The 13191-nt window shown below is 36.0% G+C and overlaps 1 protein-coding gene and 1 non-coding gene across 4 annotated transcripts in view; both read left to right on the plus strand.

Moving 5' to 3' along the window:
* The window catches only part of GRID2 (glutamate ionotropic receptor delta type subunit 2), a 1267610-nt gene that overhangs the window by 872253 nt on the left and 382166 nt on the right, over positions 1–13191 (plus strand). The window lies entirely within an intron of this gene.
* Positions 12836–12906, plus strand: TRNAP-AGG. The gene has a single exon. It is a non-coding gene; the product is annotated as a tRNA-Pro (tRNA).

The raw sequence follows: 13191 nt of genomic DNA on the forward strand, positions 1-13191 counted from the left end.
TGTAAAGAGACAGAAGGAATCTTTAAACCAAAACAAATTGAGCTGCTTTTGCAATTTTAGCAAGTGGGTTGGTTTAGAATTCCTTACAGAGGTAGTGAACAAAGTTGTGACCATGGTAGGTCTTTGACCTGATGCCAAGGGCAGTCCTACACATAAACAGCTGCTATGGATAAAAAGTCTGTCTGACCCTAAAACAGGATTTCCACTGGCCTGCCACACAGTATTGTGTCTTAGAACTACTGTGTAAGAATAAAAGCCCACAACATTCCAATGCCCTACAAGACTCAGTATCGTAAAACCCCCACCTGCCTCCCCTCACCTCACATTTTATCTCCTGTTTTCTCCCTTTCCTGGATCCTTCCTCTGCAGGCATAGGCTACCTTGCTGTTCACTGGCACACACTTTTTACAGCCTCATCTAAAGGCCTTTGCGTAAATTGTTTTTCCTCCACAAAATAGCTGGACTAACTCTGTTACATCTTTCAGTGTTTCCTTATAGTTTCCCTTTCTATGGGGCTGACTCTGTCTCACTGAATTGTGTAGCTGCCCCTGTCCCAACCCTTACCCTGTTCTAATATTTTTTTACAGCACTTAACCACTATCTAACATGAAATAAAATTTCTGTACTTGCTATGCTTATTTTTCATTGTATATTTCATTTCCTGCATGAGACACCCTCTCACCCCATAGCATCTCTATGAGCAGGAATCAGTCTGTTTTACTCATTGTTTTATCCCAAGTGCTGAGGACTGTGTCTGACATTAATAAATATTTATTGAATGAATGAATTAATGAACCCCATGAACCATCTTCTTTTCTCATTACCCTGGAAGGCGCTGGCTACATACTCTCCTATACAAAGTTTTCAAAGTAATTAACTTAGTAATTTAATTTCCTATTAACACAATCCTTTCTTTAGGTTTAGGCTATGACTCCAGAAGGTCCTTAAAGTAACACATTTTGGTAACTGCAATGAAATAATGTGTTGACAGACTCACTAGTAACTATTTGCGTATTGAGTTTACGAGATTATGTAATTCATATTTAAGATAGCAAGAATTGGAGAGAATCAAACTAAGAACCTAGTTTTTGATGAGGAGACCTGTAAAGAAAGTTTGCTGCTAGAGTGTGGTAGGGCAAAGGAAAGAAGCTGGTTATTCCAGGGCACATCCAGAAGAAAGGGGGAGAGGGCCGGGGTGAACTTTGGTTTTGGAAAGTGGTGCGTGTATGATGCAGGGAAAATAGCTCCAACAGGGGAAGGGAAAACAAAGAAAAAGCTGTTTTCTTCTTCAGTTTTAACTAGGCCAGCCTAGCTTATTGCATTTCAACAAGTCTTTGGGAAAAGCCTTTGGTTTTCATCAATTTATTAGGAAGTTGGGAAATATATATATATATAATTATTCACTAAAGGAAGAAAATTCACAAAAATAAGAGGTGCATTGACCCTGCCCTTTTCTGTAAAAGAAGAAATAAATTAAGAAAAATGGAGGCTTTGGTAGGCATCAAGATTAGTACTCTGATGGAAAAAGTACTGAAAGGCATGGTTCACATTCCTCAAAAGGCCAAATACAGGTCTTTCCTCCCCCTAGTCATTTATCAAGGTGCTTTGAGTCATATTTGATCCTTTACTCTAGGAAGCCAGCTTCTCTGGCCATCTGAATGACCTAGGAAAAGAGCAACAATGACTGTTAAACACATGCATGTTTTTATACCATTTCTATGCTGATAACACATAGCGCCATTCCAAGCATTAAATGTCTCCCTTAAAAATACCTTTGAATACACATAATGTCTTACATAGATTCCAACTCAGTTTGCATTTTTCCTCTTAAAATATCAGAAGTCCTGGCCTAGTTCTTCATATTAACCTACATATTCCTTTATATTAAGAAAATAGATCATAACTAAGAAGGGATTTAGGTAGTGAGAAGTGTCAAGCTCATTACACTAATTTCATTTTTTTAAAAATAGATTAAGCATTGCAGGATCATTTTTAAGATTCTAATTGTTGATGTAATATTTTATAATTACTAAGGGAATGTGGGCTTTTGATATCTGAGGGGATTTTTTTTTCTTTTAAATCAATGTGTCCATTAAGGAATGTATTATTGTACACCAGATGGAATTAAATGAACCATTGTATGAACTTGGCATTTTCAGATCGGGTTACCTGAATGTAATTACCTGCAGACAGTTTCTAAATATGCTGTTCATAAGGGATTAGCTTTTATGTAGAGATTCTCTTCTATTCTCCTCAGGTTTTTTTCTTACAATGTGTTTAGTCATTTTGGCTTATTGTACCATCGTGTTCTGCCACTGATAATGGTGAGAATTAATCCTGAACTACCAGAATTGATGAGACAGAACAAGTCGACAGCTGTTTAAAAAACAAACAGACATGGGACAACTTACAGGAGAGACCGTTACGGTTTTGTGGCATATACAATTTGAATTGTCTGCCCCAATTCTAATAATACTGAAATCTGGAGAAGTAGAATTTCGTTCAGAAGTTTATGCCCAAACTGCAATGCTGAATTTCATTTCCTATTGTCATTTTGAAATCATGTCAGTTGAAGAATATGAATTTCTACACATTTTGTATCACATCCATTTTGTTTTCCTGTGAGTGAGCAGAATTGTGCTTTCTGTGAGTCATTTCTTCGTATAGGGAGTCCACCCTCTGGGCAACATTTATTGTTAGTGTGACAATCACTTTCTTATTCTTTCCCCTCAAGTAGTGAGTAGAGGTTATGTGTCTACATTTCACCCTGATGTCAAGTGCACAATTTCCTCTAACTAAATAATAAATACTTAGACTACTGGGAGAATGAGCATCTAAAACTCTATTTTAAATTCTCAGCACCAATTTTATCTTTCTTTTGAAACATGAATTCTATCATTTCTCCAGCTGTTGCTGCTTTCTTAGAGAAGTTGACAAAGAACATCTAATCCGAGTCTGGGAAACATCAAGTTTAACAGAAAAAATGTGATATATAATGTGCTTATTTTTACAGAACCTCATAAACTTCCTGATGACTCTAGTGAGCCAAGTAAAGAAATTGCATGACTTGAGGGGAGAGGGTGGCAAGGGAATGAGTATGCCATGTCACCAACAGGAATCAGCTTTCAGAGAATTCAGCTAGTATCATGTTCTAAAATATCTGGTGATCTGAAAAAATAATAATAATAAAGGGTAGAACTTTGTAAAATGAATTATTGGAAGAACTATAGATAATTAAATATATGATCTATAGATAATCAAATATATGTTGAATTAATATTAGATTATGTTGAAAATAGGCCAATCCCAAATAAGGAAACTTTTTACACTGCTATTAATATAGATGAAATTAATATTATATATGTTACAGTTTCTAACTTGCAAGCAAAAAATAAAAAGATTTTTGGCTATTTTAAGCAAAAAGTAGTTTACTGAATGTATCCCGGGCTCATTAATGGGTGTCTCAAGAATTAAGCTTGAAGGCAGAAAGGAGCATAATGGCTCTTGAAGGCTTGGAAGCAGGGATGACAGGAATGATCTTGTAGAATCCTGCTTAACAGCTCTATTGAGATATAATTCACACAGCACACAATTCACCCATTTACAGTGTACAGATAGAATGTTTTAACCATTCCTTCTGTCCTTATGTTTCTCACTTAAGAGTCTAAGTCCTAGAGAAGCAGCCAGTCAGCCAGGCTTGTGCCACAGGTCTTCTCCCTACTGGTGTCAGAGCTGGTGAGGGTGAGGTGTGGCTGGGATCATGGCGTGGGGGAATGAAATTTCCTGAGGCAGCCTCCTGGGTTCACTCTTCCAATGAGTAAGATGTAAAAGATAAGGCAGAAATTATTTGAAGCAGTGTGCTGATAGATGTTTGACAACTGACTGTATAGAAAGAAAAAAAAAAAGTCCTAAACTTTAGCATTTACAGATTTCCATGGTATAAATATTCCAACTATAAGGAATAATTTGAAACAACCAATATTATAGCATGCAGAGTTGGGAAGAGATACTGACAATACACTCTTGTGAGCTGGAATGAGCTGGCTTCAGCATGCCACTAAATTTCCCCCAACCTTGAACCTTGGGGGCTTTCAGGGAAAGGGAATAAATTCTAGGCAGTAAACAAACAAACAAACATGTATTTAGGCATTCAGTGCAGACGTTATTGACCTTAAACAGAAGCACTCATATTTTTTAATAAATTAATAAGGGACTCAGTAGATAAAATTTGTATGTGTACATGTGAGAGACTGCTACAGTATTTCATTTTAAAAAAGAAAAAAGAGACCACTCTTCCTTGTCAGTGATTTCTTAATTTAGCTGGGGAGCTCAAATGGGCACCTTTGAAATAGTGAAAGAGATTGTAAAACCTGCTGTGTTGGGGAGAATTCTGAGATGGCCCTCCTGATATTCACCTGGGCTTTTATTCCCATTAATATCTTACATTACATGACAAAAGGGGTGCAATGAAGGTTATTAATCAGATGACCTTAAGATAGGAAGATTATGCAGGTGGGGCTTGACCTATTCCATGAGCCTTTTGTAAACCCTTCAGAATAACCGAATCAGAAATTCTTGGGTATGTTACAACATATGTATTTTTTTTTTAATTCCATAGGTGATATTAGGGTGCAGGCAAGGTTGAGGTCACTTGTGAGGATTTTTTAATTCAAGAAAATCTATCAATGATCTAGAGCAGTAGGTTAGAATTCTTCTCTTCCTTCCTTTTCATCTTCCTCTCTTGCTTTCTCCCTCCCTCCCTTCCTTCCCTCTTTCCTTCCCTCCTTTTAGTGCAAAAGGAAAAGGTAAGTTAACTCCACCCAAACTGTAATATTGATCCTTTTTTTTTTTTTTTGTGGCAAGAAAATGAGACGAAATATTATAAAAGTCAAGCAATAAATTGGACTAAACAGTATTCCCTGGGTATTGGAAATTTATGCTAGATTGGTTCATTGATATTGTCCTTAATCTCATGCAAACTGTTTAGAAGTATATATCTTTAATATTTTAATAGTGGCCCAGGTTAGCTTTCCCTGGAAGCAGACTCTGAGACATATTTTAACATGCAGGACATTTTTAGAGAGTTTTCCTTTCATCTCTACCTGGGAAGGAAAGGTGATTTTACAGGAGAAGGAGAGCTGTGAAACAGTCCCACTGTACACCCCACCCTTTAGAGTTGTCCCATGTGTGGGGAGTGGCGGGGACCTTTATATCCCTGCTGTGATCCATAATTGAATGTGGACTTCCCCGGAAAGCAGCAGTTTTCTTCAGCGGAGGCAATCCACCATGAAGGATGTCTGTTGAGGGCCTTCATCCCATAGAATTCCCAGCCACTGGGAGAATGAGAGCCATACTTTTTGAGAAAAGTGGTCAAGACTTCCCATCCACGCAGTGTTCAATGTGTTTGCTGTAAAAACAGAACTAATGTTAAAAATACCCTTGATTTTCTATGTCATTCTAGATTCAGTTCTATTTATGATGATGATACTTAAAGTCCTTTTAACCTCACTTACTCTCTTCCTACCTCACACAATTGTCAGTTTTTTTGGAAACATTTTCTTTAACTTCTGGGATACTGCAGTCCCCAGATTTTCACTTCCTCCATTCCAAATTTCTTTCCTCTACTGGGCTTTTGGACGTGATGGATTCTTTCTATGCTTTTAGAAGTTAGTCTAGAAATTTCACATTTGTATGTCACGTATTTCTATAGTTAACATCTTACTCTCTTCCCAAATAATATAAGGGCCTTACACTATTTTAATTCCGATTGTCCCATCATTTCTTGTAGGCTATTTGTATACAGTGGTTTAATTTTATGTTAATTTTTACTTAACAAATTAGACATTAATTTCATTGTTTTATGTAATAAATATTTTATTTATATTTATCCATAAGTTAATGTTTTTAATATTTAATCTTTCCTTCTACATTATTTGGATTATTTTCCTTATCCCTAAAGTATATCCTTTAGAAATTCCTTTGGTGAGGGTCTATTGTAATAACTCTCTCAATTGTTGACATCTGAAATTGTATTTATTTTGTGTTTGTTCTTGAAAGATACCTGAACTTTGTATAGAATTCTTAATTTAATAATATTATTGTCTGTATACAGAAAATATTATTCCACTATTTTTAGCTTTAATTGTTATTTTTTACATCTTCTCTTTGTTTTTGATGTTCTGAAATTTTATTATGATATTTCTACATGTGAAGTCTATTTCTTCTACTTGGGATTTATTAGGATTTCTGATTCTCAGGATTTGTGTCTTTCATCAATTCTAGAAATTATCTTACTTCAAACTCACTTGACCTAGTGTTTCATTCTGTAAATCCAGTTTGTTCTATGTTAGACTACTCATTCTATCCTACATGTCTCCTAACCTCTCATACTTTTCATCTCTTATCTCTTCTTGTTGTTTTCTAGGTAATTTACCTAGTTTTACAGTATAGTTGATTAATTTTCTATTCTATGTATTGCTCTATATAAACTATATTTTCTAATTATTAATTTTAAATTTCAGAAATTCTGTGGGGTTTTTTGTTGTTTCACATCTGCCGATAAATTTTGATAGTATTCTTTAGTCATACTTCAATTTCCTCATTTCTTTCTTTAAAAATATTAACTATGCTCATTTATATGGTCAGTTCTTGCTGAGACCAATATTAGCATTTGATAATGTAATCTTTTGTTTACTTTTGTTTTTGCTGGCTCTCACTCATAATCATTTATTTCCTTGTTTAGAGATTTTTATTATGTGCTCTTTGAACATTTTGGTAGATTTATTTGAGGCCTGAAGTTAAGTGAATTCCTAGAGAGAGAAATTTTGTTTGCTTCTATTAGTCACCTGAGGGGCCCACTATCAACAGGGAAACCTTTAAACAGTTTTGGTTTGGTTTTTTTGAATGCAGAGTTATTGTGAAGTCCAGCTCCAGACAGAGGGAATGAAGATTTATAGATAGGAATTTCTAAGGGGGATTTTTAATAGCCAGGATTTAGTGGCAGAAACAAGACATACGCTATGTGTTTCAAGCAGAAAAGAATATACTAAATGGAATTAAATGCTTTAAAAAAAAATCCTGGAAAAGCCAGAGAAGTCAGAATCAAGGGACATGCCTCGACTTTAGATTTTTAAGTTACAGCATCATAATAATATATAACATAATATAGAGGCCCTGGACATTGTTGTTACTGTCACCACCACTGTGCTGCCACACTGCTTTATTCCCAAGAAGCTTGTTCCTAGACATTTAAACATGGGCTTTAGCTGCTTCAAATACTGTGTCTCCTGGAATTTGTGTGATAGCTGTGTCTGCCACCGGTAGAGGCCCCAGCTTCATTTCTGCCTTCCAGACTTTGTACGGATTAACACTTTGATGATGGTTGCAAGGGGGTCGAAAAACGAAGATTTTGCATTTTCCAATCTTTCTGATAGAAAGAGATATACTGAAAGTTGCAAGAGCCAGTCCAATTATTTATCACTTTTTTGGTTTGTTTTTCTTTCTGTGTGAGTTAAGGCAGAGCCAGGCATGTGTCCCCACTATGACCTTCTTTAGAATGAGATGTGGCTTTTGTATTTCACCTACCATTGGTATTGCACTTCGTGCCGCTTTCATGCTTTTGATCTACGTCCTTTTCTGAGCACTTAAATCTGTAAGGTTGACACTGCTTTAGCATTCATTTATCCTTGTGAATTTGACCTTTTTTTTTAATCAAATACAGATTTCTTGAAATTCCTTTATGTTTCTGCAAGCTCAACTATGTATTGAAAAGATTTTAAAATAGTTTGTCTGATAGTTTTACTTACAATAGATGGAAGGAGTTTCTGTAACATCTGCTTGCTAAATATAGAAATATGACCTAGGCGGGTTTTTTTTTTTTTTTTTTTTTTATCCTTTAAATTTTTTTAATCCCTTTAATCCCTTCTTAGTCTCCTTTGCTGGTTCTACTCTCCTTCCCAGCCTCTATATGTTGGAACCCCCTAGGAATCAGTCTTCAGGCCTCTTCTCTTCCATATTTATATTCTTTTTCTCTATGGTCTTATCCAATACTATCTTTTAAATGTCACCTATATGCTGGTGACTTCCAAATTAATATATTTAGGTTAGATTTTTCCCTTTGGTTCCAGATTCATTTATCCAACTGCCTACATGATATTTCTCTCTGGAAGTCTAAAAGACATCTCAAACATAGAAGATCCAAAACATAAATCTTATTCTCCCAACTCACCCTCAAATCCATTTTCCCCCTCACTTCACCTCAGTAAACAATACAGCAATTCATCCAGTTACTCATGGAAAAAACAAGAAATTGTCTTGATCCTTCTCTTTCCATGATCTCCAGTTTCCAATGCATGATCAAGTCCTGTCAGTTCTGTCCTAAGTATAACCACTTTTCAAGACTCCCCTGCTATTATATCAAGTGTAAACCACCATCATCTCTTACCTGTGCTTCAATAATAAGTAAATAAAAATCTAAGTAGGTGACTGAAGAATGCTAAATAGTTTTTCTTTTACGCTGTCTCTTTAAATCACATTAACTCTAGGCTAAAACTTCCAATGTCTTTTCCTGTTATTTAGAATGAAATTCAAACTCCTTATATAACATGACCCCTGTTTATTTCTGTGAATTTGCTCTGTGCTATATCCTGTAACTTTCCAGTCTGCACATTCCATTCTAGCTGCACTGACTTTCTTTCTGTTGTGTGAAAAAGAAAGCCTTTTTCATCTGAAACATTCTTTACTCAGTCCTTTGGTTTTCCCACCCAGTACTTCATACTAGTCTTAAGTAAATGCCATCTCTTAGATGTCTTCTTTACGATACCATCTAAAATAACCACCCTTCCACAATTCTCTAATATCTTATACCTATGATTTCTTTTTGGCATTTTTCACAACCTAAAGCTATTACACATTTGTTTACTTTTCCATTGCCTACATCTTCATACTTATTTCAGCTAGCAGGAGTGCAAGGTCTTTGTCTCATTTTGTTCACCATTATAGGCTAAGAGTAAATGATGCACATATACATGTTGAATGAATGGATGGGAAGTCAGACAGAGTCTACTCAAGTAAGCTGCTCAGGACCAGTGTGTTATGAGGGAATAATGATATGGCAGGAGGAGCACTTGGGTTAGATTTACAGATTGGAAGATATGGATTCATGAATCATTCACTGGGCCAGATGAAATCATCCAGGGATAGTGTGGCTAGGATAGAACCCTGGAGAAGATCAACATTTACTTTATTATACATTCCCTAAAGATAGGACCATTTCTTTTCTTTGCTGTAGTCTGAGTACCTAGTGTCATTTCTCCCATAGATGTTTAATCAATTTAACAGATCTAATGAGTGAAGGAACTAATTAAAAATTTGGGGAAAATTCCATTAAAGGGAATATGAAGCAGTAGTTAGAGGTTTAGGAGGAGAACCAAGGAATTATGAGTTGATTGAAGCCAGAAGCAACAGGAGTTTCACGTAGTCAGGAGTCTTAACAACTACAGAAGAGTCAAATAAGGTAAGGTCTCAGAATAATTCATTGGATTCATCAAGAAAAGTGGTAATAGGTGACACTGACATAAATAACAACTAGAGAAAATGTATTTATATATTTAATATATTGCATATATATCTGTAAACAACCTTAGTATACAACATGAAAGTGTTCCCTTGATTGCATGCTGGCATTACCTAGTTTTGAAGGATGTCTCTTTGTTTCGGATATGCTTTTTATAATGACATGTCTAAGATTCTTTTTTTTTGATTCATGCTCTGAGTCATGTTATGAATACATGGATGTCAAGCTATCATAAAAGAAAACTAATAGCAATTTATCAAGATCCTAATTAAACATTTGGAAGGCAGTATTAAATAGCCATTCGGAAATTAATGAGATGACTCTATTACCTACTGAATGTCAAAGAATGGAAAATTTGTGAATAACTCCCCGAATGTCTCTGCAACAGTCACAGTACAAATGAAAAATTTTAAGAGAGTTAAAGAATTTCAGGAGACCACATAGGTACAACTGTTACATATTTACTCAAGGACACAGAACTTAACAGAAATTGGGTCACTACTTAGAGCTGACTCTGCTGCAGTAATGTTGGCGAGATTTTCTCTGGGTACCTAGGTCCCCTACAGAACACAACTGCCTCTGTCTTCACAAGGGTAGATGCTCCTAGGGATTAGAAAAGAGCCAAACACTGGCTACATCACTATGCCTTTAGGCCCAGGCTTTCCACGCCATTCTAAAAAATGTACACTAGCAGCTCTCCTGATTCTGTTTAAGAGAATGTTTACAAACCCCATTTCTCCTAGTTCTGAAATCAAACTCCGCAGAGAGAAGACCCATAACACTCCAGATATGAGAACGTCAGAGATTCCACGTCTGCCTCAGACCTATCCATCCTTTCACCTGGACGATTACCAAGAGAGATGCCTTGGTATTTTAGATTACAGAAAGCATTTCTCCATGGATTATAGCTTTAGTTGATTCATACACATATTGAAAAAATATTTTTTGTTTCTTCACTGACATATTCTATTCTGTTTTACTATTTTAAAATATATTCATTATGAAAAAATAATGACAACTTATTATAAAAATCAAGAAAAGTGACAATTTATAAAATACAAACAAAAAATCCTATCTCGGCTCCCCCACTCTTCAGCATCACTGTCCAGGGAATGCCACGGTTAACGCTCTGGGCTTTGTCTTTCATAGTCTGTTTATACGCGTCTGTGTGCAACCCATCACACGCACACCTCTGCGAAGGCCATTCACTCTATATAGGCCTCTCTCTTAGAAGTCTGTTTCATATCTTCTCTTCTCAAATCTCCAAGATTTCTTCCTCTACCCTGAGTCATTGGCTGGTAGATGCCTGTGGGATACGTGGCCCTAACACATGTGGTGATAGATTTCAGAGCACGCTGCTGGACCATTGGTCAGCTTTGCTCCCTGAAGTCAGATATGTGAGAAGCACATTCTTATAGCTGCCTCCCAGCTTTTCTGTCTTTCAGTACAACTAGCCAGAAAAATCCGTTTAAAAAGTACGTCAAATCATGTATCTTCTCCTCTCAAAACTCTCCAGAATCTTCGCATTTCATCAAGAGTAAAAGCTTACTTCACACAACAGCCTCAGTGCCCTTTGGGACCCACTCCCAACCCCCCCCCCCATTTCCCCTCCTTACCTCTCCAAGGTTACATCCTACTTTCCTGCCTTAGCCGCTTCATCCCAGAGACCACGGAGACACTGCATTCCTTTAATGTGCCAGGCAGACGTCTGGCGTCCTGTTTCACTGAGAAAATTGATGCAATCACAAAAGAATTGCAGTGGCTATTCCCTCTCCTTGGAAAGCTCTTCCAGATACACCGGTGGCCCATTCCTTGACCTATTTCAGGCATCTGGTCAGCTGTGACATTCTTGGTGAGGTCTACCGGGGACACCCTATTTAAAATAGCAGTTTTAACTGTGACACTCCTGATCCCCTAACCTAGTTCTGTTCTGTTTGTTTTTGTTTGTTTTAGTAGCATTGATCACATGGAAGATTGTATATCTTGTACTTATTTATTATGCATATTGTCTGTTTTTTCTACCAGAATGTAAGGTCTGCATGTATAGGACATCGGTCAGCACAGCCCTGGAGCCCAGAAGAGTTTCTAGGGATAGTTGCTGGTCAGTGAACATTTGAAGAGTAGGTAGATGGATGTGTGAATATACACGTGTATTTAGGAGTTAAGTAGAGTCAGACTGGTAGGCTCCATCAATTACTTGCTCTAAGTAGGGATAACAGTTATACCTACAATCACAAGGAGTACTTAAAACCTACTTCACAAGGTCGTTAAGAGAATTCAGTTAGCAATCAGGTAATAATTACAAAGAGCACAGCACAGTGCCTAAATATATTAAGTGCTTAATTAACATTACATACTACTTTATTCTTTATTATATATAGTTTTTAAAGTAAAAATGGAATCATTCTATATAGAGTGATTTTGTACTCAGTGAAATACCATCTTTTATTTCCAAATAGCACTTACAGACCTCATCCATTCATTCAGTAAACGTCTTGAAGTGCTTACTCTGTGCCTTTATAGCATTTACATTCTACTTACTCTTTCTATGACTGCATAGTATCCTATAGTGTTTACATTAATTATTTAGTCTTTCTCCTAATAATACATATTTGAATGGTCTGTAGTTTTTGTTCATATATATATATATATATATATACACACACACACACACTTTCCTTGCAGAATAATCTAACGCAAATTGAAATTGGAAGTAGTAATAATATTGTCTGTTTTTCCAAATACTTTTAAGTCAATCATGACATTTAAAGCCATAGTTTGCAGTATTTTCCAAAGGTAATATTTATCTGTCCAGCTGATTTTCTATATGATATCTATTTTTAAAGTTACTAGTGTATATATTCAGTAGATAGGAGTTATTTTGTAACCCCACTTTAATGAAAGTAACTAAAGAAGTAGGATTTGAGAGGAATCAGCTGTCTTGCTTCTGAACCCAGAGACAAAATTTGTTTTAGGTAATGAAAGGCAATAAATCTCGCTCAAAGACAAAACAATTTAATAGCCAAAGAGAGTCCTGGAAATATTTGAGTTCCTATTTCCAATTGATTTTAAGTCCTAGCTGAATCCTGGCAAACTTGTGCACAAGTTTTTTAAGCCCTTTCTTATATTCTCTCAGTCAATAAATTGCTTTTCTTTATCCTAAGGAATTTCAAGTTTGCTTTCAGTAACTTACAGTCAAAGGAGTCTAGTGTATATCATATGTTTTGCTATAATTCAGGATATTAAAATTAAGGCAGGGAGGGGAGTATAGCTCAGTGGTGAGTGCATGCTTAGGATGCATGAGGTGCTGGGTTCAATCCCCAGTACCTCCATTAACAACAACAAAAAAAATAAAGGAAAGGAAATTTAGGCAGAAATAGAGATTTATATATATTCCTTATAGTATCTACAAGAGTATAATATCTACAAGTTCATGAGGAAATTCATTTTAATGTCATATTAATTGAAGACATTCCAATGAAATATCACAATGTTAGAAAACACATTAGGAGACATACACTAGTGAAGAGGCACAGGACTGTACGTTCTAGAGTGTAGATTCTGTCCAGACCATCCTTTGAAAACGGCTTCTTGGTCAAGCCGATTATAGCTTTCTT

The sequence above is a fragment of the Camelus ferus genome, chromosome 2, assembly GCF_009834535.1.
Source record: "Camelus ferus isolate YT-003-E chromosome 2, BCGSAC_Cfer_1.0, whole genome shotgun sequence".
Taxonomy (NCBI): Eukaryota; Metazoa; Chordata; class Mammalia; order Artiodactyla; family Camelidae; genus Camelus; species Camelus ferus.